Raw genomic sequence first — 14,913 nt, 5'->3', positions numbered from 1 at the left:
AGAACATTTCACAAAGGAAAACATAATATATTTAAAATTGAATTTAATTATACCCAGAACATGGAAACTTTAATGGCAGCCACGAGGAAATATAGTATATAAAGGGTATGCAATAAATGGTATGCACCTCACAGAATTTATTTCTTCTTACTTCAGGCTCTCTGTGAATTTAATTAATCTTATTTTATAGTGCTTGCCTTTCTTTGTGTCTGATTATTCTAATGTGTCCTGATTTCCTCAGGACATGGCTGTGGTAACAAAAATCTCTCTCCTGCTCTCTCTCTCTCTCTCTCTCTCTCTCTCTCTCTCTCTCTCTATCTATCTATCTACCTCTCTTCTTTATTCTGTTATATACCATATGACTACACTGCTTAGACAACTGTGGTGTTAAGTGTTTCTTCGCTGAATGATTGAGATTTGTGTCATAAGCCTAATTATGTAGGATCTCAGTGCACCTCCCATCTGCAGAGAGCCTTTGTTTACTATTGAGAGAAGAGGCCAGAGTCAGAATTACCATCTGCTTCAACAAAGACTCTGCTTCCTGCCATACCATGATCAATTGAGACAAAGAAAAAAAACTAACAATATTTATAAAAGCTGGCATTTATTATTGATGCTCTTTGAAGCTTGTTAGTTCCCAGAATAATAGCAGGGATATATTGGACATTTCTTTCTCTTTCATCTCAAATCTCCTGGAATGTTTTTTATCCCCCTGTAGAGAACAGAATTCACGCACTCCTCATTCTCCTTTCATTCACAAACCAATGCTTTCAAGACTCTCCATGGAGTCTAAACAACTGAATACACAAGACAATGGTTTCCCAGCAGGAAAATGGTGTCTTCCTTTTTTACTGGCCTAACAGAGCAGTGGTCACTCAAGGATAACTATACACTGTTTGCCAGACCATCAAATTACAACTATAGATAAGACAACAACAAACCAAGGTTACAAATAAAGATAATGCATTCAGTTTAGTAGTTTACAATTATGGATTCTCCAAAAATATCTATGTTTTTTCCCCCTTATTTTCATTTAATTGCATCACAAGTAACAAGAATGAAGAAGGTCACAGTTCATATATTTCACCATTACATATGTTTATAATACTTGAATATATGACGAACCAGTACTACACAAAAATGAGTCACTTCAAGTCTCATGAGAGAAAAATCTTGTCTAACGAAAACAGACATAACCAAAGCAAAATCAAGTGGAAGCCTACAGGCTTTGGTGCCCCATTGTCTTAGAATCCAGCACATTCCATCTTCTCTTCTGCATGTGTTTGTTTATTTGTTTGTTTATTTATTTATTCATGTATTTTTTTGCTTCCAGTCAGCCAGCAGACTACATGTTGTGCTTCTTTATACTAAATGGTTTCCTTCCTGACTTAAGTTCCATTTTGGACACAGACCATATTCTGCTTGTGGAATGCAAAGATGAAACAAACAAACAAAATATCCTCTCAATGCCTAGCCTCAGTTCAATTCCCTCCCACTTCCCAACCACTCATCAAAAAAAGGTACTACTACTACTACTACTACTACTACTAATACTAATACTAATACTGATAATAATAATGATAACAATAAAACACTTAGGAAATGTTTCTATAGTATTTTAATCCTATCTTCTGCTAAGTTTCTTTCAAAAATCTAGTGCAGGAATACCAATATCTTACCTGGTTTTGATAATTACAAAATAACAGCAAGAAAAGAAAAACACATTAAAAGGACCACATTCCCTTTTTCCTTCCTTTTAAAACTGGAAATATAACCTGATTACTACAGAGTGGGTTAGATCATGTTTCTGCACCAAGCAGAAAGTAGCCAGCAGCTGCTGCTGGACTTTGGGATGTCTTTTGCTTATTTCCAAAATGAATTTGACAATAGCTGTATTACATTACCAGGTAATGAATACATCAAAGCTGGTGAACAAGAAATTGCAGCCTTTTCTGTCTGAGTGAGAAGAAAATATAAAAGCACCAATTGAGAAAAGAATCAAATGACTGTAATTTAATGTTTTGCTTTGTTTACAGATTTGAAAAACTTTAATTCCACTTTAGTCAGCACCTCTATGATAATGTGTATCAAAAAAAGATGAACATCAATGCAGGGAGAAATTCCAGTTCCCTAAAGAATAAACATCATATTCTCTTCTATACACTTCCCATGAATATAGCAGAGTATACCTGCTTCCTATATAATAATATTGTTCTTAGGCATACCCGCCTTGGTAGATTATACAAAAAGAGTGCAGAATATATCACGGAAAGAAAATCTTTAACATGGTGAGATACCACGTGCAAATGGTTTCCATTGTTCAGGGAGGAGGGGAAGTTATTGTCTTCCTTGCTTTTCTTGCAGCACCTCTGTTTGACCATTTCACAGGAAAGCGTCCAAAGAACCTTGGATTCTGATTTCCACTATTACCCTACATTTTCAATCCACCTCCACATTTTAGGAACTTCTCAACAACTCAAAGCATTTTAATTTTATCACTATTAAATATATTTACAGTATTCAACACACATACACACATACACATAGCTAATCAAAACATTGATGGGTTTGTAAAAGGTCATCATGTGGTAACTCTTATTTGTTCTTACATTTTCATAAATGAACATAAATCATATTCTTGTAGCTCACTACTTCTTTTAAATGACTTTTTAAAACCTCACAGGAAAAAAAACTGAAACAATGTATTAAAATACATAGTAACAAGAGTCTACACGTAAAAATATAACCTTTATATACACAGTTTTAAAATAATGATAGGTTTGCTATTGGTTGCATAAAATTTACAGATGTGTTCTGTCACTGTGTAACTGGTGGTATCGGACAACAAATCAGGGCTTTTAGACCATTTCCATTGACTTAGGGTGTTTACTCAGTGCTGATAGGTGGGAAAACTACTTCAAAAGCAATTTTTTTCTTAATATATGCCAAGATTGTGTGGCTGTTGTAACAGTATAGAGTTAGAGACAAAAGGATGGTGACAAATACTTAAGTAGACTTTCTATGTATTCACGGCACTACACACCACAGTCAATTGTTGGAAAGATTTAGGATGGGAATTGGTTCAATTGTACCCAGAGTCAATGCTAGCTGTCTAATGAGTTACTGTGCCACAGCTTGATCTATGTTTCTATCAAATGTTAAAAATAAACTTCACTCTTACTGGCCAGAGAGAATACTGCACTACTCCTCTTCATCAAAGTGCAACTTAATGCTTTAGGGCTTATAAGGCTTGCTATAATGCTCGGGGATTGGTTTCCTTTTTTTTTTTTAAATGAAGGAGGAGGCAGGTAAGTTGTGTACTTTTTAGTAACCCATTTTGAAAAACAATCAAGAAAGCAACAAAATCGATCAGTTCTATCACACTCCTTGCAATTTTCTCATTTGACATTTTTTGAACTCGACTTGTTTCTTTGTTTATTTTTCATTTTTTCAAAAAAAAAACTGACCATGTGTTCAGAAATGTCTCACTGCACACTACTTCTGCTTTAGAGGTAGGTAACAGTTGAATCTCTTTTTGTTAAATTACAGCCGCTTTGATTATGTCCTGTTTCTGATGATATAAATATTGGAAGGCACATTGATAACACTGTAGTGTTGGTGTGTTTGTTTGTGTTACATTTCATTTTGTACCTAACAGTGTGCCTCTGAAAATCCCAGGACAGGGTAACAAGGGCAGTGCCACAAGCCAGACAAACTCTTTTGCCTTCCCTGGGAAATGTTGCATGTAATTTCTCACATGATGTGACTTTTAAGTCCTGTGTTCCCAAAAGACTGGAGAAACAACTTTCTATTATTTATGAATGAGAAGCAACATCAGGATTTCTTCCTGCACTGCCCCTGTAGAAGTAGAGTTGGCACTCAGGTCATGATAACAAACTGGGGGAAGGGACAAAAATCAGACAAGAAAAATCCATACTTACAGTAAAATCTTTCTTTTAAAAAAGTTGATCAGTACTTTTTTTTTGACAGGAGAAAAAAGTCTAAAACAAATGAAGAAAATGAAGAAAAGCTTACCATAGTCACTAAATTATATATATATATATATATATATATATATATATATATATATATAGTGTCATAGGTCTATAACATCCATCTGTCCCTCCTACCCTAAGGAATGGCTAATGACATCATTTCGGTTATTATCAGCACAGTTGCTGGTTTTGTTATGTCAATATCTGGTCACTAGAAAAACTAGCTGACTTGAATACCAATGAAAACAATTCATGTCATTTTCTTCAGAAGTACACTTTTCATTATTGCAAGTTTACAATTTTCTTAAATTAAATATTTTTTTAGACTTACAAATTAATTTTTATTTCAAAAGAAGTTTAGGCACAAATGCATTGCTCCACAGTGTGGAAGGTTTGCCATTCTGTCTCTACGCTGCATCTGATCTTGTTACCTAAGGCTTTGTACATTCAGAGTGATATGTTAAAGAAGTTGTCCCTCAAGTTGCATTTTGTCTTTCTTTCATTCATTTTTGTTTGTTTGTTTATTTTCTGCGTTTTGATAATTGGGAATGCTGAAATGTCTTGCATCCGTGATTCATAACTACTCAGGCTTGTTTTATATTACAAAAAAGGGGGAGGTTAAGGAACAGTGTTTATGTGTGTTTAGGATAATACAGCTGTTAGGATGTGGTCTCTTGTTTTAATGAAGCAAGGTGGCGACTTGGATCCTTTCACATCTGTCCCATGTGATTCGCTGCATCTTCCATCCCAGGGTGTGGGCCAGCCAAGGAGAGTAGGGGAGGCTCTGAGGACTTCTTCTCTTCCTCCCTTCTTTTCAGATAGGCAGCTTTCAGGTTCAGATTCCTTTCTCTCACTTGCTGGTTCAGGCTGAAGATGACAGCCACTGACTAGTGGAGAATCAGGGGCTTGGTCTGGGACTGGTCACTCTTCAGGTGGAGCTACAACATGTGGCCCACCTCCTTGAAAGCCTCATTGATATCACCGACCCTCAGGTGCTCCTGGGCGTTATTGGCTATCCTCGGTTCCTTCTCACACTCAGCCATCTGCTCCGGAGTCATGTCCTCCTCATCATTATTGCTAGATCTTGACCTAGTAATTGTTTTGATATCCTTCTTGTTTTCTAATTTCTTGTTCTCAGAAGATTTTGTGTCCTGCAGGTTCTCATTGCCCTCATCATCGGATATTATCTTAGAGCTGCCAGAAGACACACTCTGGCATCCCTCTGTAAGGGTCTTGGGTGGGTTGGAGTCAAGGAAAGTTGCAGACTGGACCCGAAGCTGTGGAACCGGAACCTGGTTTGGCAGGAGAGAATGTCTGCCTCTTGGTGCCACGCCATCTTCACCGTGGACCCCAATCATGAGTGAATGTCTGTTGGCTGAGAAAAGGAGAGTTCCGTACCCTGAGCCCAGACTACCCATTGCTCCATTGTGAGAGGGTCCAATAATCCCATGTATGTCCCCATGACCACCAGGCACAGCTGTGGACGGGCCCACTATGTGATTCCCGAGAACATGAATTGATTGCATCATCCAGTCTTTCTCAATGGTCTTCAATTTGGCTTTGCAAGGAGTGCAAGTGTCCTTTGTAATTGGGAGATGACCAGGCCTGTACTCTGTTTCAAGACCAAACAGCTGTGCCTGCTGAGAGTGAAGGAGGGGAGCCAACATGAGTTGAAATGTTTGAGGAAAAGCTGTTGTTCTTGTGATCAGGAGAATAGATCGAAGCCAGGTCTTTCCCCAGAGGGTCTCCAGTCTGGGAGCTGCCTCCTGCCTCACTTCCTCTGTTTGCCTTTATACCGTCTGTTCCATTGGCAGGAGGTGTGCAGGAAGAGGTGCTGTAATGGTTTGTGCCAGTTAGATAGAATGTAGACATCGGAGGAAAACTGGAGATGATGTCTGCCGAGGAGTGTGATAGGTAGCTCAAATGATCATTTGGATGCAGGCTACAGTAGCTGCTAGACTGTGGAATATGAGAATTGCCTAGCATGCCTCCATAGCCAGACTGATTCATTCCACTGGAGGAGCTCCTAGGGTCACTGCTGTGATGGCCATCTTGCATGAAGAAGAAGCTAAAGAAAGTGCTGGCTGCTGTCTTGCAAGAAGAATAGCCTGGTGAGTCACTGTTGTAGTTGGCAGTTTTGGCTGAAGAAACATAGACTGAAGACTGCAAACCTGGAGGATCTTTTCTGACTTTGATAATAATAGTTTCCCTGAAAGGTACACTGGAATCCATTCACATCCTGGAACTGGCGCTTATGAAAAGAAGGCCTCTGATGTAACTCTTATGGGAAGAAATTCCATTATGTATTATTTTGAAACATATCTCCATTTTGATGAAGTGTATCTTTGTAGACTGCCCCTCCCCTAATTTTACCCCTTTAAATCAAAACCTAATTTAGAGCTGTGAGCTAAGACTTTCATTTTTTATCTATTGTCTTTTTCAAGTGATTTATGAATTTTTGTACTACGATACATATGAAATACAGAGTGAGTGAAAACAATAGATGTGAAAAGCAGTTGACTGAACAAAGGCATAAAATTACATCCTGTTGGTGTGTGTCCAGAAAAGGGACATCAGAATAACATAATTATTATTCATACACACACACACACACACACACATACACACACACACACACACAAAATTGTATCAATAGAATCTATAAAAGACCCAGAGAAGACGAAAAAGTTAATGTAATTCAGTTGTATTTATTAAAATGTTTCAGATCTCAGTGTTCTCTTTTTTCTGAAGAAAAACAAAGCTATGCTTTGTGTATTCAGTACTTACTTCAGTCTCACTCAATCCAGTGCTGCTGCAGTTGCTTGTAAAGAGATCTGTGTAAATAATTTTAGAGGCAAGAAGATGTTAACAAGGCCTGACAGAGTGACTATAGGTAATGATAAACTGTGCATTTCAAAAAGCCGGAAAAATCTTAAAAGCTTCTACCACAAACATAGTAAATTTCCAAAAGATACAAACAATTACTGGAACTTGGATTTAACCAGTGCATACATAAGAGAAACATTCCGAGGTACTCCATAGTATGTATAATTATGAAATATATTTAAGTTAATTAAAAGAACCATCAGTAGACCCACAATTTTGTAGCAGGTGGTATTTCTTAGGGTACTTTAAGAGTGAGGCTATCCATTTGCTTGTACGTCCCTTTCTTTGATTTCTTAGCCAGAAATTTTAAAGGCAGCAGTTCCCTCTAAGTGGAGAAATGATTTTTCTATGACACGAAGAAACTACTACAATTACTGGCTATAAGAAACGTTTTGCTGCAGACTCTGTTTCAGAAAATGAAGCTAGAAAACACATATCTTATATCAAAAAACATGTTAAACACGGTGCATGTTCAGTATAAGGAGAACACCCAGGAATAGATTTTATTTTTTTTCCCTCACAGTTATGTAAACAGTAGTGTCCACTCCTTCTAAGTTGTTAGGCAAGAAATGTTACAAATCAAATTGATTGAATGGGAAAAACACACAGACTCCTGTACTCCTGTACAGAGCTGTGACACATTCATTCAGCATGAATTTACTACATTTTCTCATGTGTTTTAAGTTTTGTACTTTTTCAACTTTGACAATCATTCTCAATCAGAATAAAGTCCTTCATATTTTCAGCTATATGTCATGGCATTATGATAAACACTTAAAATACTTTAAAAACTGAAAGAAAACCATCAAGTAACTTCTCTAAAGCTTACCTACTCAGAACCCCACAATTTATTAAGCAAAACATAATAATTTCTAAAGTAGAAATGAAGTTGAGGTGGAGGTAACCCGATTTTATGCTCAAATGAATCTCTACAAATAAACATATAAAGGCTTTGGGTCTATCTACTTTCTGTAACATAAAACTGTCTTGTTTTTTCCTGCTAGACATTCACTGGAGATGAATAATTAATTAACTGGATAATTGTAAGAGTTTTTAAATCAGCCAATGAATCTTCCTTCAAAATTGTGGGTTTTTTCTCTGCTTATATTTATCAAGATTATCAATGCTTAACAATTCCTGGAAAGTTAGTATGCTTGAAATACATTTAGATTTTATGTTTTATCATGCTTATTGTAGGTTTAGATTTTCTTTTTTCTTGTCAATGCATAAATCACACTGCCTCTTAGAGAATCCTGTCATGTCTTTATCCAACTCAGATTTAGAAAATGTAAGGAATCGTCAGGATTGATTCTGGGAAGCTTTAACATGTTCTGTGAGAAGAGTAATTTTAACAGTCATCCAGAAACAGCACATGAGGTAATGATTCATTAAATGAAGGGCCAGTTCTTTGCAAAGTGTATGAGAAGTGCCTGTTATCATCCAACGTGCAGTGATAGTTCCTACATTACATGGACTATGAAAACTAACATGAATAGAATTGTGGAACAGTTACCATTTTATTAGAGAAATTATAGATATTTATTAGGATATATTTAAGTAAATCCATCTAATTTGAATAAAGATTAAAATCCTGACAGATAACATTTTCCCTTCAAATATATTTTATCTTTATTGGCTTAAACTTTTTTATACCATTCTTTCTCATTGAAACTGTTCCCAGAATATTACCATATTAACAGCTACCCAATACATGGTCTTCCTTTCATTCAAAAAAAAGTACCAAAAATTAACAACATAAAAAGTATCCAAAAAGCATGGAGTTTCTCTTGTGTTGGATAACTATACTGGGCCGGTGTTTTTAGTGATATGTGGTTGATTAATCAATTGGAGAAAACTGTTTCGTTCCCAACAGGTATCAGTTGCAAATTGATTTTTGTTTATTGGAAGGATTTTGTTTCCACTTTCCCTTCTTCCTGTTGTGGTGTTTTCTGCCATGCACTTGCACAGATCTTATGAGTGTAATTTTTGTCAGTTCACACATGCATCAGTCATGCTGAGTCCGTAAGATATAGTTTCCCAGGAGTCATTCACCACTTCAGCCTTGCAATCTTTCTGCCTCCTTTTGCACTTGGACCCCTGGACCTTAAAGGGGGGAGTTTGATGAAGACATCCTTTATTAGGCTTGATTGCTTCAAAGTCCTCTTACCTTCTACACATTGTCTGTTAATTATCATCTACTTAAAGAAGAAACTTCTACAATGAGAGCTGAGTGATACATCCTCTCATTAACGGTTATTCTTTCTAGCTCCCTTCATTTACTTGTCAATTTTATTTTCCTTAACAGCTAAATACTATTCCATCTTGCACCACATTTTTTATTATCCATTCGTCTGATATGGCAATTTAGGCTATTTCCAGTTTATAATGAATAAATCAGCAAAGAACATGCATGAACATGTATCTCTGAAGTATGATACAGAGAATTTGGCTACATGTCCAAGACAAGTAAACCTGGATCCTGTGATAGACGTATTTAAGCTTTCTTAAAGAACTTTCACATTGCTTTCCACAGTGTATCAGTTTGCACTTTCCATCAACATGAACATGTATTATACATTCTCACAATTATGAGTTAGGTAACATTTTTAATTTGTCTATCATTTGTGTAATTCTTTATTATGTTATTTAAAAAATATTTCTCTGAGAGCTGAGGATTGAACTTTTAGTCTTGCATATATATGCTAGGAAAGTACCTAGCCTGAACCACAGACCAAATCTTTGACTTGCATAAATTATATACTAATTAAACACAGAAAACTATACAAATTTACAAATACAAATGCACATATAGTAATTAAATTGACTTGAAAAAAAGTAACTCAAACTTTCCATTTCCTAAGTAAAGGATCAAATTTGTGTTGTTTCTTCCATTCTCTGACAAAATACCTCAGAAAAACAACTTGCAGAAATAGGTGTTTGTTTTGGTTCTACTTTTCAGAGTTGATCTGGACTGAATTTAAATAAACATTGGCTCTTCCATAAGAAACCAAAGAAGGAGAGTTTTGACAGCTTGTTTTCTGGGTTTGGCATAAATAGCTTGGTCATTCATTTGGCCATGTCCATTAGTACTCTAATATGTCAGTAAAGACCACAACCAGCACAGCCTTTAACAAAATGTTGTTACTAAGAGTCAGACCAGAAGAATGGTAGAAAAACAAATAAAAACAAACAAACAAACACAAATACAAAACAGTCCACTCTACAATTTACAACTAGAATGCTTTTAAATAATATCATGAAAGTATTATTGACTTATACAGAAACAAAATGTGTTTCCATGATCCCTTAGGTTACATATGAAAGCCTAAAAATAAAATAAACTTAGAAATATGGCACATCAGGGGAATCTACTTTATCTGATGAGTTCTACTTTTACTGAATGTCCTATGTCGTATTTATTATGTGACTATCCTCTAATCTTCATGATGCTAACATTATCACCTATATCAAAAAGAAAACCATTTTTAAAGTGATTTAAAAACAGATTTTTATATGTACACAATGTTTAATATATAATTAGATAATTTGACTTCATTACACAATTCATTATTAACTATACTACAGATAGAAGCCAAAGAGTTGATAGAGGTATAATCCTGCCATCGTTTTCTCATATTATCAGGCAAATTGAAGCTTCCCCTTTGGGGTTCTTAGTTACATTAATAAAAGAATATAGAAATAGATTTAGAAAAAGGCAAATTCCAAGCCTCAACAGCCCCAGCTCCAGACCGAGAACGGCTCCATGTCTCCAGGCGCCCCACTGCAGATATGGGCCTGGCTCTCTGTCACCTGTGCTCTTGACTCAGGATTCTCCTCCAGCCCTGCACCCTGGAGCGTCCAGCCGCCAGCACCTGCCAGCTCCTCCGGATCCTTGTGGCCCTGGGCAGCAGCTGACCCGCCTGCCCCACTTTGGTGAGTGTGTGGGGAGACCATCCTTGCTGCGCGTGCGCAGTAACTTCGGCTGCACCTGCGCATTAACTCTAGCTGCTAAGCGAAGCCCTGGGACAACACCGGGTGCCCCTGCAACATATGGAAGGGGAGGACCTCATCTATCTTCTGCCTGGAAGGTGTTGAGGGTGGCGGGTCCTCCGGAGCTGGCTACCTTGGGGACTCTGACACAGACAGTGACGATGATGAGGGCTACTTCATCTGCCTCATCACTGAAGACCACAAGTCCAACCAGAATGTCAACTCCAAAGGCCAGAGCTACTACAAAAACCTACTGAAAACGGAGTGTGGCTCCACAGGGTCACCAGTTAGCTACTTCCACTTGAAGGAGTCCTGGAAGCATGCGATCAGAAGGCCAAGCACATGCCCGACCCCTCTGAATTCCATCTGGAGGACATCACCACAGAGCATGCTACTCGGCACAGGTACAATGCTGTCACCGGGGAATTGCTGAAAGACGAGGTTCTGATCAAGATGGCATCTCAGCCCTTCGGCCTTGGAGCAATGAGGGAGTGCTTCAGGACGAAGAAACTCTCCAATTTCTTGCATGCCCAGCAATGGAAGGGGGCCTCCAACTATGTGGCAAAACGCTACCGCGAGCCAGTGGACAGGAGAGTGTACTTTGAGGATGTGCAGCTCCAGATGGAAGCGAAGCTCTAGGGGCACAAGCCCCCCAAGCAGGTGGATATCATGCAGATGTGCATCATGGAGCTAAAGGACAGACAAGGACAGCTCCTCTTCCACCTGGAGCACTACATTGAGTGCAAGTACATCAAGTATAATTCCAACTCAGGCTTTGTCCGTGGTGACAACATCAGAATAACACCACAGGCCTTCAGCCATTTCACATTTGAATGTTCTGGTCACCAGCTGATTGTAGTGGAAATCCAGGGTGTGGGTGACCTTTATACTGACCCACAGATCCACACTGAGAAAGGCACTGACTTTGGAGATGGTAACCTTGGTGTCCAGTGAATGGCTCTCTTCTTCTACTCTCATGCCTGCAACTGTCTTTGCCAGAGCATGGGCCCTGCGCCCTTTGACCTTTCCCCACGAGAGCAGGATGCTGTGAACCAGAGCACCAAGCTTTTGCAATCAGCCAAGACCATCTTGATGGGGACAGAGGAGAAATGTGGGAGTCCCCGCATAAGGACACTCTCTGGCAGCCCTCCCCGCCCCCTGGCTCCTTCGCCTGTCAGAGAACTCTGGGGATGAGAACATGAGTGATGTGACCTTTGACTCTCTGCCTTCCTTCTGGTCTTCTGCCACACCACACAGAAGTTGGCCAGAAGTTGGACCATTCCATTGGCCAGTGTTTGGGCCCTAGAGACCATGACCACATGGACAATCACCGGGACTCTGAGAATAGTGGGGACAGTGGGTATCCAAGCGAGAAGTGAAGTGACCTGGATGATCCTGAGCCCCGAGAACATGGCCACTCCAATGGCAACCGAAGGCCTGAATCTGATGAGGACAGCCTGGGCAGCTCTGGACAGGTCTGTGTGGAGACATGGAACCTGCTCAATCCCTCCAGCCTGCACCTGCCGAGGCCCTCGGCTGTGGCCCTAGAAGTGCAAAGGTTAAATGCTCAGCACTTTAGAAGGAAAATCCGGAAGGCTTTTTTTGGGAAGGTCCATCTGGCCATAGTATGGTACCATGAGGGCGGGAGCTTTGGCGAGAAGGTTGAGGAATGAGATTGAGAATCTGCCATCTTCCATCTGGAGCATGCAGCCGACCTGGGAGAACTGGAGGGCATCGTGGGCCTAGGCCTCATGTAACTCTCAGCTGCCCCCCACATCCTGGCTGATCTCTCTCTGGAGGAGACAGAAGAGAACAAGACAAAAGGCTTTGATTACTTACTGAAGGCAGTAGAAGCTGGTGACAGGCAGTCCATGATTTTAGTGGCCCGAGCTTTTGACACCAGCCTGAACCTCAGCCCAGACAGGTGTCAAGACTGGTTAGAAGCCTTACACTGGTACAATACGGCCCTGGAGATGACAGACTTCGATGAAGGCGGAGAGTATGACAGAATACAGGACCAGGCCCAGTATGCAGTGCTGGCCAGGGAGGCAGAGAAGTTGCTCGCCGGTGGATTTGGACTGGACAAGAACCCCCAAAGATCAGGAGACTTGTAGACTCCGGCAGCTGAAGAGGCAGTAATGGAAGCCATGAAAGGCTGGCTAGCCAACCAGCACTATGAGAAGGCAGAAGAGGCCTGGGCACAGATGGAGGAATAAGTGTCCCACAGAATCAGTGCCGAGGAGAAGGACTGGGGAGGGGAGGATGAGACCCATTTCCTTTGGGAGGGGAGAAGTAGTTTTACTATGGTATAAATTCACTTTTGTATTGCCTTTTTTGACTCTTGACAGTCTTTGCAACTGGCAGAGACATTATAACTGCCCCTTTAGGGGTGGTATTTTGAGGGAGTTGGAGGTTGAAGATGCAGCCTAATGAATCCCCCCCTCATTTTTCTTTTTTCTGTCCTGAGATGTGAGCAAGCATCTTTCTGCCTGAATGGACAGACAGTATCAGGGCTTCTCTCACCAGCCTTTACAGGCAAGACTCACATCTCAGAGTCTCCAGGCTGTGCTGGGAACCCAAATGGAGGACAGAGATTTCTGTTAACTTTCTACCATGGGTCTTTCTTTAAGTTTTAAGAGGGTGTGTGTGGTGTTTTTTTTCCTTCAATGGAAGTAAGATGGTTCAATACCCAGGCTCCTTCATGCAGGGGGAGACAATTGTGTGAGTCTTTCACATAATGTCTTTCCACTGAGCTCATGACTTCTTGGCATCCATTCAAATTTCATCTTTTTTAGACCTTCGATTTGTTATAGATTTTACAGAACAGGTTTGGCCTTTATACATGCATATTTACTACCTCTGAGTCCTGCATTGGTGGATATAGAAGCAGGTATACCTCAAAGCTTTCAAAAGCCATGACTTAGGAGCTGGGTGACTTTCCTCCAGACAGAAGTACTTTTGCACCCCATGGCCACATCTCTTATGGGACTGAAGCATCCTTGTGAAGAATTCTGTGGCTGTTAATTAGTGTGATGTTTCATGGACTTTCCTTAACCTGCTGTTGTTGGCATTTTCTGCTTGAAACTAGGTTTTACTTACTTGACACTAGGTCATCTGCAGCAAGCAGCTTCCAGCCGCAGCCTCTTGGGATTTGTCTAAGATGTTTGAGAATGAGGAGCTAGAGTGTAAAGACTGACTGGGTCTGGACATTTCCCCAGGCTCAGGCTGGGATTTTAATGAGCTTTCTCTTTAAAAGGAGTTCATAAGTAATGGGAGTGTGATTTTAGCCTCAGGGAAATGGCCCGCTTTGATCTACCACCCATGTCTTTACAAAACAGAACAGCAGAGTGGGACCTGACAGCGATTCTCACCTGTTGCTTAAAACAGGCCTTTTAAGGATTTCACTGTTGAGTCTGCCCAGTTAAAAACTTTTAGAGGCATTAGATTGTAAAGTCTGGAGTGTACGCCCTTTGAGGAAAAATCAGTCATTTAACCTTGAGGACTGGGAGCCATGGTATACATTTGTAATCCCAGCATACAGGTGGTAGAGGCAGAAGAATCAAAGTTTGAGCCCAACCTGGGATACATACATAATGAGAGCCTGTCACCAAAACAAACAACAAAAGGAGCTGGTTAGATGACTTGGTACACGAAGCTCCTGCCAACCCTCACCAGACAATCTGAGTTCTGTTCCTGGGACCAATGTGTGGAAGGAGGGGAGCAATTCCTGCAAGTTGTCTTCTGTTCTTCACCTGTGCGGTGTGAGCTTCACAAGGGAGCTCACACACACACACACACACACACACACACACACACACACACACACAACTGTAAGAGAAATGAAATAGCAAAAACTACCCTTGAACACTTCTTCCATCTTCCTGCAAGTTAAAAACTCCCTGGGTTTGCATTTGAAGCCGTAACATATGGTTCTCTATGACAGGTTCATCTTTTATCAGTACCAGAACAGTAGCTGGTTTGTGTTGTCCTGCAGGTGTTCTAACATAGTGCATGTGTTAAACGTAAGAAGCAATTTATTGTA

General features: G+C 39.9%; 2 pseudogenes; one reads left to right on the top strand and one right to left on the bottom strand.

Moving 5' to 3' along the window:
• Nucleotides 1-4,705: 4,705 nt before the first annotated feature.
• On the bottom strand, nt 4,706-6,182 carry Tcf4-ps1 (transcription factor 4, pseudogene 1; annotated as a pseudogene).
• Nucleotides 6,183-11,198: 5,016 nt separating this feature from the next.
• Nucleotides 11,199-13,087, top strand: Eef2k-ps1 (eukaryotic elongation factor-2 kinase, pseudogene 1; annotated as a pseudogene).
• The last annotated feature ends 1,826 nt before the right edge of the window (nt 13,088-14,913 follow it).

This window comes from Rattus norvegicus, chromosome 13 (assembly GCF_036323735.1).
Source record: "Rattus norvegicus strain BN/NHsdMcwi chromosome 13, GRCr8, whole genome shotgun sequence".
NCBI lineage: Eukaryota > Metazoa > Chordata > Mammalia > Rodentia > Muridae > Rattus > Rattus norvegicus.
Note: the sequence above shows the minus strand (reverse complement) of the source record. Positions and strands in the feature narration are given on the sequence as shown.